At 50.7% G+C, this 13574-nt stretch overlaps 1 protein-coding gene across 4 annotated transcripts in view; it reads left to right on the top strand.

Annotated features, from left to right (window-relative positions):
* The window catches only part of LOC140458408 (SH2 domain-containing adapter protein F-like), a 384537-nt gene that overhangs the window by 214016 nt on the left and 156947 nt on the right, over window positions 1–13574 (top strand). The gene's annotated exons all lie outside the window — the stretch shown is intronic.

The raw sequence follows: 13574 nt of genomic DNA, 5'->3' as shown, positions 1-13574 counted from the left end.
AAAACAACAATGTAATGGAAACCAGACAAAATGTGTCCTGGTGGTAAAAGCCAATATATCTGCAGGCGCTGGAAATCTGAAAAGGAAACAGAAGGTGCTGGAGAAACTCAGCAGGTCTGGCAACCTCTGTGGAGACAGCAACAGTTAATATTTCAACGCTGACATTTCTCTTTGAAACATTAACTCTGTTTGTCTTCGCCCAGATGCTGCTAGACTTGCTGAGTCCCTCCAGCATTTTCTGTTCAGTTTCGGATTCCAGCACCCGCAGTGTTTTGCTTTATTTCCATGATATAAACTCACTCAAGTACATAAAAGCCCTCCTTCTGAGACCTTGGCTTAACTGAAGCATATATCAGACGAGACAGCGCACTAAATAAAGCACCACGGTGATTAAATTCCAGAATGTGGTGAATTTTATGTTACTTATACAGAATCTTAAATCAACCTCTGACAAACACACTGTGTTGCGAACCTGATGCCCAGGAGTAAGAAACATTGTTTGGAATTTTGTTGAAATGAAAAAGGAAGTAATTGACTTCAGTTCCCATCAGAATCAGTTGCTATTATTTTCATTGAAGTGGGGAGTCAAGATCCATCAAGACCCCAGTCAGGAATGGAATGGTTAGGTTGTGCTTCATTCAGTGGGCGTGATGGCTGGGTTTTATAAGGCTGTAGCTTTTCGGGGATGAGATCTTATATGCCAATGGATAGAAACAGAGACCCCAAAAGCAAGTGTAGGCATTTCAGGTTTACTCTGCCCCTCTGTTGCCAGGGTTGTTGGGTTTGAGCTACAGGGAGAGGCTGATATAGGCTGGGGCTGTTTTCTCTGGAGCGTCGAAGGCCGAGGGGTGACCTTATAGAGGTTTATATAATCATGAGGGTCCCGGCCTGAAGCCCCTGCTGTCAGTCTGTCTGTGTGGTGTAAACCGATTATTCTAGGAGGGGACTGACTGAGTTCTCCTCGGTAATCTGGTCAACTGTTGGTGCACTGCTCGTGGGATCTTGCTGTGCAGGTGCCCTAATGTAGCGACAATGACAGAACTTTAAAAGTTAATTGGTTGTCAGGGGAGATGTCTAAAAATAGATATCGTGTCTCCATTTCCTATTCCGACTCATCCTATTGCATGAACTCGGAACCATGATCTCATTCACCTCTCTACAGTTACAGCAATGGTGCTGCCTTCATCTTGTCCTCTGCCAGTCTGTGAGCCAGTGTTCAAGTGTGTGTGCTGCCTGTATTTTTGGAGCTGTCTGTAGTGTCACACCCTGGACTGTCAGTTCCTGGGGAAGGAAGCAGCATTAGCTGGGGGAGCAGATTAGCTGTATCCGGACATTGCACTGAAGAGTACAGGGTCACCCGTGACTGACAACTTGCAAATGGGAAAGAGACAGAAAAGAGACGAGAAAAAAACATTATTGGCTTTCCAAATATTAACATAAAACAGGTTTTTACAGGGAGCAGTAATGGTTGTGGAAGTGGCTGGGTACGGTGCAGGTTACTGAATGTAACAACATGGTGTAACAACAATGACAGCCTGCATTTGTATAGTGCCTTCAATGCAGTAAAGTAACCCAAGCTCCAAAAGTTTGTAAGGTAGAGGGTCAGAATTAGGCCATTCGGCCCATCGAGTCTGCCCCACCATTCGGTCATGGCTCATCTGTCCCTCACTGACATTTTCCTGCCTTCTCCCCATAACCCTTCAACCCATTGCCAATTAAAAATCTGTCTAAGTCCTCCTTACATTTACTCACTGTCCCAGCACCCAGCACACTTTGGGGTCGGGAATGCCACAGATTCGCACCCCTTTGGGAGAAGTAGTTTTTCCTCCTGTCTGTTTTAAATTTGTTCCCCATTATCCTAAGACTATGACCTCTCATCCTGGATTCCCCACAAGAGGAAGTATCCACTCCACATCTATTTTATCCCCACCTTTGATCATCTTGAATACCTCCATTTGATCTCCCCTCATTCTCGTAAATACCAGAATATAGGCCTATCCAACCGGAACTCTATCAACAAACACATCGAGTTAGACCCCATCTACCACCCCCTGCAAGAAAGAACAGGAAATGATATCACCACAGGAAAATGACATCACCACAGGAGATGACATCACCAACTCAAAGAAACTCAAATATATAAATAGAAAGCAGGAATTATCAGCAGTGCTTCGCCCAGAGTCCCACTGAAGATGTTACCTAGCAGGGTGACGAAACATCTGGAAATGATCCTTCCAGCTCAGTGCAAACCTACATCCAGAACCTCAACCTGAGGGACAAATCTTCTCAAAACTTGCTAAGACAGGAGTATAATATTTGCCCGGTGTCTAGATAATAAAAGGGTGTTGTTGTAGTATGTGGAGTCAGTCTTATCTCCATAAATTTGACTTAGGAAGGTTTACTGGTGATTAATTTCAGTGCAACGCCAATTTGTAACAGAAGGAGGGCACAGTGCAAGTGGAGACAGAGCATTAGGACAGTGATGGAACGCTGGATCATTCACTTGTGGCCCCAATACGTTTGCTTTCTGCCCAGACAGCAGTGATTGATGGTTACTGCTCACACTGGGTTGGTGCAATGCTGTGGTAATGGCATTGAGCAGTGCTCCTTACTCACAGATTCCCGAGATTCTCCTGCATCTGTGTCACTCGGCAGCTCGGATCTCAGACTGTAATCCGAAGAATGCAGCTTCCGGCTTTTCCCTGTTCTGATCAAAAAGCAGCCTGACCTCCTGACCTCCGTCCACCTCGTCAGACTTTGTCCATTGCCCGGTCAGTAAAGCACTAAGGCACTGTCCATATCTTGACCGTCAGCACCCAGTCTTCTTCAAGTCAGGTGACTCATCTCCCTGCCAAGTGACCCTTCACCCGAAGGAGCACACTGGTTACCCCAAACATTTCTTACTTGCTGAGTCTGACCACAATGACCTTGCAGGTTTGGAGAGAGGGAGAGAGAGCTGGGCGGTTCTTAAGTTCTGTTCTGATGGATTTAGCTGAAATCAGAGCACCAGGGCAGAGGAGAATCAGTTTGTGAATTAGGAAAATTAACAAAAATGGAACTTAATCTTTCATGAGGCTCCATGTGGAGGCCAGGGAAGGAGAAGAAGCCCAGCCCACTCCAGGATTTTCACAATTTGGGATTATACAATCACACTCACACAATCTCCTCCACATTTCCACAGCTTACGTTTTTAGTGATTTAATTGTTATTCTTAATTCATTGATTCAGTCTAAAGCCAAACAGAAACAGACCTATCCCCACCAGTACTGTACCCCAGTGTTGTACAGTGACAGACCTGTCCCCACCAGTACTGTACCCCAGTGTTACACAGGGACAGACCTGTCCCCACCAGTACTGTACCCCAGTGTTGTACAGTGACAGACCTGTCCCCACCAGTACTGCACCCCAGTGTTATACAGTGACAGACCTGTCCCCACCAGTACTGTACCCCAGTGTTATACAGTGACAGACCTGTCCTCACCAGTACTGTACCCCAATGTTATACAGTGACAGACGTGTCCCCCACCAGTACTGTACCCCAGTGTTATACAGTGACAGACCTGTCCCCACCAGTACTCTACCCCAGTGTTGTACAGTGACAGACCTGTCCCCATCAGTACTGTACCCCAGTGTTACACAGTGACAGACCTGTTCCCACCAGTACTGTACCCCAGCGTTACACAGTGACAGACCTGTCTCCACCAGTACTGTACCCCAGCGTTACACAGTGACAGACCTGTCTCCACCAGTACTCTACCCCAGTGTTATACAGTGACAGACCTGTCCCCACCAGTACTGTACGCCGCCGTTACACAGTGACAGACCTGTCTCCACCAGTACTGTACCTCAGTGTTGTACAGTGACAGACCTGTCCCCACCAGTACTCTACCCCAGTGTTGTACAGTGACAGACCTGTCCCCACCAGTACTCTACCCCAGTGTTGTACAGTGACAGACCTGTCCCCACCAGTACTCTACCCCAGTCTTATACAGTGACAAGCTTGTCCCCAACAATACTGTACCCCAGTGTTATACAGTGACAGACCTGTCCCCACCAGTACTGTACGCCAGTGTAATAGTGACAGACCTGTCCCCAACAGTACTGTACCCCAGTGTTATACAGTGTCAGACTTGTCCCCAACAGTACTGTACCCCAGTGTTATACAGTGACAGACCTGTCCCCACCAGTACTGTACCCCAGTGTAAAACAGTGACAGACCGGTCCACACCAGTACTGTACCCCAGTGTTGTACACTCTCAGACCTGTCCCCACCAGTACTGTACCCCAGTGTTATACAGTTACAGACCTGTCCCCACCAGTACTGTACCCCAGTATTGTACAGTGACAGACCTGTCCCCACCAGTAGTGTACTCCAGTGTTATACAGTGACAGACCTATCCTCACCAGTGCTGTACCCCAGTCTAATACAGTGACAGATCTATCCCCACCAGTACTGTACCCTAGTGTTACACAGTGACAGACCTGTCCCCACCAGTACTGTACCCCAGTGTTATACAGTGACAGGCCTGTCCCCACCGGTACTGTACCCAGTATTACACAGGGACAGACCTGTCCCCACCAGTAGTGTATCCCAGTGTTATACAGTGACAGACCTGTCCCCACCAGTACTGTACCCCAGTGTTATACAGTTACAGACCTGTCCCCACCAGTACTGTACCCCAGTGTTATACAGTTACAGACCTGTCCCCACCAGTACTGTACCCGAGTGTTATACAGTGACAGACCTGTCCCCACCAGTACTGTACCCCAGTGTTATACAGTGACAGACCTGTCCACACCAGTACTGTACCCCAGTGTTATACAGTGACAGACCTGTCCCCACCAGTACTCTACCCCAGTATTGTACAGTGACAGACCTGTCCCCACCAGTACTGTACCCCAGTGTTGTACAGTGACAGACCTGTCCCCACCAGTACTGCACCCCAGTATTGTACAGTTACAGACCTGTCCCCACCAGTACTGTACCCCAGTATTGTACAGTGACAGACCTGTCCCCACCAGTACTGTACCCCAGTGTTATACAGGGACAGACCTGTCCCCACCAGTACTGTACCCCAGTGTTGTACAGTGACAGACCTGTCCCCACCAGTACTGCACCCCAGTATTGTACAGTGACAGACCTGTCCCCACCAGTACTGTACCCCAGTATTGTACAGTGACAGACCTGTCCCCACCAGTACTGTACCCCAGTGTTATACAGTGACAGACCTGTCCCCAATAGTACTGTACCCCAGTGTTGTACAGTGACAGACCTGTCCCCACCAGTACTGTACCCCAGTGTTATACAGTGACAGACCTGTCCCCACCAGTACTGTACCCCAGTGTTATACAGTGACAGATCTGTCCCCACCAGTACTGTACCCCAGTGTTATACAGTGACAGATCTGTCCCCACCAGTACTGTACCCCAGTATTGTACAGTGACAGACCTGTCCCCACCAGTACTGTACCCCAGTGTTATACAGTGACAGACCTGTCCCCAATAGTACTGTACCCCAGTGTTGTACAGTGACAGACCTGTCCCCACCAGTACTGTACCCCAGTGTTATACAGTTACAGACCTGTCCCCACCAGTACTGTACCCCAGTGTTATACAGTGACAGATCTGTCCCCACCAGTACTGTACCCCAGTGTTATACAGTTACGGACCTGTCCCCACCAGTACTGTACCCCAGTGTTATACAGTGACAGATCTGTCCCCACCAGTACTGTACCCCAGTATTGTACAGTGACAGACCTGTCCCCACCAGTACTGTACCCCAGTGTTATACAGTGACAGACCTGTCCCCAATAGTACTGTACCCCAGTGTTATACAGTGACAGATCTGTCCCCACCAGTACTGTACCCCAGTGTTACACAGGGACAGACCTGTCCCCACCAGTACTGTACCCCAGTGTTGTACAGTGACAGACCTGTCCCCACCAGTACTGTACCCCAGTGTTATACAAAACAGACCTGTCCCCACCAGTACTGTACCCCAGTGTTATACAGTGATAGACCTGTCCCCACCAGTACTGTACCCCAGTGTTACACAGGGACAGACCTGTCCCCACCAGTACTGCACCCCAGCGTTACACAGTGACAGACCTGTCCCCACCAGTACTGTACCCCAGTGTTGTACACTGTCAGACCTGTCCCCACCAGTACTGTACCCCAGTGTTATACAGTGACAGACCTGTCCCCACCAGTACTGTACCCCAGTATTGTACAGTGACAGACCTGTCCCCACCAGTAGTGTACTCCAGTGTTATACAGTGACAGACCTATCCTCACCAGTGCTGTACCCCAGTGTTATACAGTGACAGACCTGTCCCCACCAGTACTGTACCCCAGTGTTATACAGTGACAGACCTGTCCCCACCAGTACTGTACCCCAGTATTGTACAGTGACAGACCTGTCCCCACCAGTAGTGTACTCCAGTGTTATACAGTGACAGACCTATCCTCACCAGTGCTGTACCCCAGTGTAATACAGTGACAGATCTATCCCCACCAGTACTGTACCCTAGTGTTACACAGTGACAGACCTGTCCCCACCGGTACTGTACCCCAGTGTTACACAGGGACAGACCTGTCCCCACCAGTAGTGTACCCCAGTGTTATACAGTGACAGACCTGTCCCCACCAGTACTGTACCCCAGTGTGATACAGTTACAGACCTGTCCCCACCAGTACTGTACCCCAGTGTTATACAGTTACGGACCTGTCCCCACCAGTACTGTACCCCAGTGTTATACAGTGACAGACCTGTCCCCACCAGTACTCTACCCCAGTGTTGTACAGTGACAGACCTGTCCCCACCAGTACTCTACCCCAGTCTTATACAGTGACAAGCTTGTCCCCAACAATACTGTACCCCAGTGTTATACAGTGACAGACCTGTCCCCACCAGTACTCTACCCCAGTGTTACACAGCGACAGACCTGTCCCCACCAGTACTGTACCCCAGTGTTATAGTGACAGACCTGTCCCCACCAGTACTGTACGCCAGTGTTATAGTGACAGACCTGTCCCCAACAGTACTGTACACCAGTGTTATACAGTGTCAGACTTGTCCCCAACAGTACTGTACCCCAGTGTAAAACAGTGACAGACCGGTCCACACCAGTACTGTACCCCAGTATTGTACAGTGACAGACCTGTCCCCACCAGTAGTGTACTCCAGTGTTATACAGTGACAGACCTATCCTCACCAGTGCTGTACCCCAGTGTAATACAGTGACAGATCTATCCCCACCAGTACTGTACCCTTGTGTTACACAGTGACAGACCTGTCCCCACCAGTACTGTACCCCAGTGTTATACAGTGACAGACCTGTCCCCACCGGTACTGTACCCCAGTATTACACAGGGACAGACCTGTCCCCACCAGTAGTGTATCCCAGTGTTATACAGTGACAGACCTGTCCCCACGAGTACTGTACCCCAGTGTTATACAGTTACAGACCTGTCCCCACCAGTACTGTACCCCAGTGTTATACAGTTACAGACCTGTCCCCACCAGTACTGTACCCCAGTGTTATACAGTGACAGACCTGTCCCCACCAGTACTCTACCCCAGTATTGTACAGTGACAGACCTGTCCTCACCGGTACTGTTCCCCAGTGTTACACAGGGACAGACCTGTCCCCACCAGTAGTGTACCCCACTGTTATACAGTGACAGACCTGTCCCCACCAGTACTGTACCCCAGTGTTATACAGTTACAGACCTGTCCCCACCAGTACTGTACCCCAGTGTTACACAGGGACAGACCTGTCCCCACCAGTACTGTACCCCAGTGTTATACAGTGACAGACCTGTCCCCACCAGTACTGAACCCCAGTGTTATACAGGGAGAGACCTGTCCCCACCAGTACTGTACCCCAGTGTTATACAGTGACAGACCTGTCCCCACCAGTACTGTACCCCAGTGTTACACAGGGACAGACCTGTCCCCACCAGTACTGCACCCCAGCGTTACACAGTGACAGACCTGTCTCCACCAGTACTGTACCCCAGCGTTACACAGTGACAGACCTGTCTCCACCAGTACTCTACCCCAATGTTATACAGTGACAGACCTGTCCCCACCAGTACTGTACGCCACCGTTACACAGTGACAGACCTGTCTCCACCAGAACTCCAACCCAATGTTATACAGTGATAGACCTGTCCCCACCAGTACTGTACCCCAGTGTTGTACAGTGACAGACCTGTCCCCACCAGTGCTGTACCCCAGTATTGTACAGTGACAGACCTGTCCCCACCAGTACTGTACCCCAGTGTTGTACAGTGACAGACCTGTCCCCACCAGTACTGTACCCAGTGTTATACAGTGACAGACCTGTCCCCACCAGTACTCTACCCCAGTGTTATACAGTGACAAACTTGTCCCCAACAATACTGTACCCTAGTGTTACACAGTGACAGACCTGTCCCCGCCAGTACTGTACCCCAGTGTTATACAGTGACAGACCTGTCCCCACCGGTACTGTACCCCAGTGTTACACAGGGACAGACCTGTCCCCACCAGTAGTCTACCCCAGTGTTATACAGTTACAGACCTGTCCCCACCAGTACTGTACCCCAGTGTTATATGGTTACAGACCTGTCCCCACCAGTACTGTACCCCAGTGTTATACAGTTACAGACCTATCCCCACCAGTACTGTACCCCAGTGTTACACAGTGACAGACCTGTCCCCACCAGTACTGTACCCCAGTGTTATAGTGACAGACCTGTCCCCACCAGTACTGTACCCCAGTGTTATACAGTGACAGACCTGTCCCCACCAGTACTGCACCCCAGTGTTATACAGTGACAGACCTGTCCCCACCAGTACTGTACCCCAGTGTTACACAGGGACAGACCTGTCCCCACCAGTACTGTACCCCAGTGTTACACAGGGACAGACCTGTCCCCACCAGTAGTGTACCCCAGTGTTATACAGTGACAGACCTGTCCCCACCAGTACTGTACCCCAGTGTGATACAGTTACAGACCTGTCCCCACCAGTACTGTACCCCAGTGTTATACAGTTACGGACCTGTCCCCACCAGTACTGTACCCCAGTGTTGTACAGTGACAGACCTGTCCCCATCAGTACTCTACCCCAGTGTTGTACAGTGACAGACCTGTCCCCACCAGTACTCTACCCCAGTCTTATACAGTGACAAGCTTGTCCCCAACAATACTGTACCCCAGTGTTATACAGTGACAGACCTGTCCCCACCAGTACTCTACCCCAGTGTTACACAGCGACAGACCTGTCCCCACCAGTACTGTACCCCAGTGTTATACAGTGACAGACCTGTCCCCACCAGTACTGTACGCCAGTGTTATAGTGACAGACCTGTCCCCAACAGTACTGTACACCAGTGTTATACAGTGTCAGACTTGTCCCCAACAGTACTGTACCCCAGTGTAAAACAGTGACAGACCTGTCCCCACCAGTACTGTACCCCAGTGTTGTACACTGTCAGACCTGTCCCCACCAGTACTGTACCCCAGTGTTATACAGTTACAGACCTGTCCCCACCAGTACTGTACCCCAGTATTGTACAGTGACAGACCTGTCCCCACCAGAAGTGTACTCCAGTGTTATACAGTGACAGACCTATCCTCACCAGTGCTGTACCCCAGTGTAATACAGTGACAGATCTATCCCCACCAGTACTGTACCCTTGTGTTACACAGTGACAGACCTGTCCCCACCAGTACTGTACCCCAGTGTTATACAGTGACAGACCTGTCCCCACCGGTACTGTACCCCAGTATTACACAGGGACAGACCTGTCCCCACCAGTAGTGTATCCCAGTGTTACACAGTGACAGACCTGTCCCCACCAGTACTGTACCCCAGTGTTATACAGTTACAGACCTGTCCCCACCAGTACTGTACCCCAGTGTTATACAGTGACAGACCTGTCCCCACCAGTACTCTACCCCAGTGTTATACAGTGACAGACCTGTCCCCACCAGTACTCTACCCCAGTATTGTACAGTGACAGACCTGTCCTCACCGGTACTGTTCCCCAGTGTTACACAGGGACAGACCTGTCCCCACCAGTAGTGTACCCCAGTGTTATACAGTGACAGACCTGTCCCCACCAGTACTGTACCCCAGTGTTAGACAGTTACAGACCTGTCCCCACCAGTACTGTACCCCAGTGTTACACAGGGACAGACCTGTCCCCACCAGTACTGTACCCCAGTGTTATACAGTGACAGACCTGTCCCCACCAGAACTGTACCCCAGTGTTATACAGTGACAGACCTGTCCCCACCAGTACTGAACCCCAGTGTTATACAGGGAGAGACCTGTCCCCACCAGTACTGTACCCCAGTGTTATACAGTGACAGACCTGTCCCCACCAGTACTGTACCCCAGTGTTACACAGGGACAGACCTGTCCCCACCAGTACTGCACCCCAGCGTTACACAGTGACAGACCTGTCTCCACCAGTACTGTACCCCAGCGTTACACAGTGACAGACCTGTCTCCACCAGTACTCTACCCCAATGTTATACAGTGACAGACCTGTCCCCACCAGTACTGTACGCCACCGTTACACAGTGACAGACCTGTCTCCACCAGAACTCCAACCCAATGTTATACAGTGATAGACCTGTCCCCACCAGTACTGTACCCCAGTGTTGTACAGTGACAGACCTGTCCCCACCAGTGCTGTACCCCAGTATTGTACAGTGACAGACCTGTCCCCACCAGTACTGTACCCCAGTGTTGTACAGTGACAGACCTGTCCCCACCAGTACTGTACCCAGTGTTATACAGTGACAGACCTGTCCCCACCAGTACTCTACCCCAGTGTTATACAGTGACAAACTTGTCCCCAACAATACTGTACCCCAGTGTTATACAGTGACAGACCTGTCCCCACCAGTAGTGTACTCCAGTGTTATACAGTGACAGACCTATCCTCACAAGTGCTGTACGCCAGTGTAATACAGTGACAGATCTATCCCCACCAGTACTGTACCCTAGTGTTACACAGTGACAGACCTGTCCCCGCCAGTACTGTACCCCAGTGTTATACAGTGACAGACCTGTCCCCACCGGTACTGTACCCCAGTGTTACACAGGGACAGACCTGTCCCCACCAGTAGTGTACCCCAGTGTTATACAGTGACAGACCTGTCCCCACCAGTACTGTACCCCAGTGTTATATGGTTACAGACCTGTCCCCACCAGTACTGTACCCCAGTGTTATACAGTTACAGACCTATCCCCACCAGTACTGTACCCCAGTGTTACACAGTGACAGACCTGTCCCCACCAGTACTGTACCCCAGTGTTATAGTGACAGACCTGTCCCCACCAGTACTGTACCCCAGTGTTATACAGTGACAGACCTGTCCACACCAGTACTGTACCCCAGTGTTATACAGTGACAGACCTGTCCCCACCAGTACTCTACCCCAGTATTGTACAGTGACAGACCTGTCCCCACCGGTACTGTACCCCAGTGTTACACAGGGACAGACCTGTCCCCACCAGTAGTGTACCCCAGTGTTATACAGTGACAGACCTGTCCCCACCAGTACTGTACCCCAGTGTTATACAGTTACAGACCTGTCCCCACCAGTACTGTACCCCAGTGCTATACAGTTACAGACCTGTCCCCACCAGTACTGTACCCCAGTGTTACACAGGGACAGACCTGTCCCCACCAGTACTGTACCCCAGTGTTATACAGTGACAGACCTGTCCCCACCAGTACTGTACCCCAGTGTTGTACAGTGACAGACCTGTCCCCACCAGTACTGTACCCCAGTGTTATACAGTGACAGACCTGTCCCCACCAGTACTGTACCCCAGTGTTGTACAGTGACAGACCTGTCCCCACCAGTACTGTACCCCAGTGTTATACAGTGACAGACGTGTCCCCCACCAGTACTGTACCCCAGTGTTATACAGGGACAGACCTGTCCCCACCAGTACTCTACCCCAGTGTTGTACAGTGACAGACCTGTCCCCATCAGTACTGTACCCCAGTGTTACACAGTGACAGACCTGTCCCCACCAGTACTGCACCCCAGTGTTATACAGTGACAGACCTGTCCCCACCAGTACTGTACCGCAGTGTTATACAGTGACAGACCTGTCCCCACCAGTACTGCACCCCAGTGTTATACAGTGACAGACCTGTCCCCACCAGTACTGTACCCCAGTGTTACACAGGGACAGACCTGTCCCCACCAGTACTGTACCCCAGTGTTATACAGTGACAGACCTGTCCCCACCAGTACTGTACCCCAGTGTTATAGTGACAGATCTGTCCCCACCAGTACTCCAACCCAATGTTATACAGTGACAGACCTGTCCCCACCAGTACTGTACCCCAGTGTTATACAGTGACAAACCTATCCCCACCTGTGCTGTACCCCAGTGTAATACAGTGACAGATCTATCCCCACCAGTACTGTACCCTAGTGTTTCACAGTGACAGACCTGTCCCCACCAGTACTGTACCCCAGTGTTATACAGTGACAGACCTGTCCCCACCAGTACTGTACCCCAGTGTTATACAGTTACAGGTCTGTCCCCACCAGTACTGTACCCCAGTGTTATACAGTTACAGACCTGTCCCCACCAGTACTGTACCCCAGTGTTACACAGGGACAGACCTGTCCCCACCAGTTCTGTACCCCAGTGTTATACAGTGACAGACCTGTCCCCACCAGTACTGTACCCCAGTGTTATACAGTGACAGACCTGTCCCCACCAGTACTGTACCCCAGTGTTGTACAGTGACAGACCTGTCCCCACCAGTACTGTACCCCAGTGTTATACAGGGACAGACCTGTCCCCACCAGTACTGTACCCCAGTGTTGTACAGTGACAGACCTGTCCCCACCAGTACTGTACCCCAGTGTTATACAGGGACAGACCTGTCCCCACCAGTACTGTACCCCAGTGTTGTACAGTGACAGACCTGTCCCCACCAGTACTGTACCCCAGTGTTATACAGGGATCAGACCTGTCCCCACCAGTACTGTACCCCAGTGTTGTACAGTGACAGACCTGTCCCCACCAGTACTGTACCCCAGTGTTGTACAGTGACAGACCTGTCCCCACCAGTACTGTACCCCAGTGTTATACAGTGACAGACCTGTCCCCACCAGTACTGTACCCCAGTATTGTACAGTGACAGACCTGTCCCCACCAGTACTGTACCCCAGTGTTATACAGTGACAGACCTGTCCCCACCAGTACTGTACCCCAGTGTTATACAGTGACAGACCTGTCCCCACCAGTACTGTACCCCAGTGTTGTACAGTGACAGACCTGTCCCCACCAGTACTGCACCCCAGTGTTATACAGTGACAGACCTGTCCCCACCAGTACTGTACCCCAGTATTGTACAGTGACAGACCTGTCCCCACCAGTACTGTACCCCAGTGTTATACAGTGACAGACCTGTCCCCACCAGTACTGTACCCCAGTGTTATACAGTGACAGACCTGTCCCCACCAGTACTGCACCCCAGTGTTGTACAGTGACAGACCTGTCCCCACCAGTACTGAACCCCAGTGTTATACAGTGACAG

Source organism: Chiloscyllium punctatum, chromosome 33, assembly GCF_047496795.1.
Source record: "Chiloscyllium punctatum isolate Juve2018m chromosome 33, sChiPun1.3, whole genome shotgun sequence".
Taxonomy (NCBI): Eukaryota; Metazoa; Chordata; class Chondrichthyes; order Orectolobiformes; family Hemiscylliidae; genus Chiloscyllium; species Chiloscyllium punctatum.
This window is presented reverse-complemented; position numbering and strand designations above follow the sequence as displayed.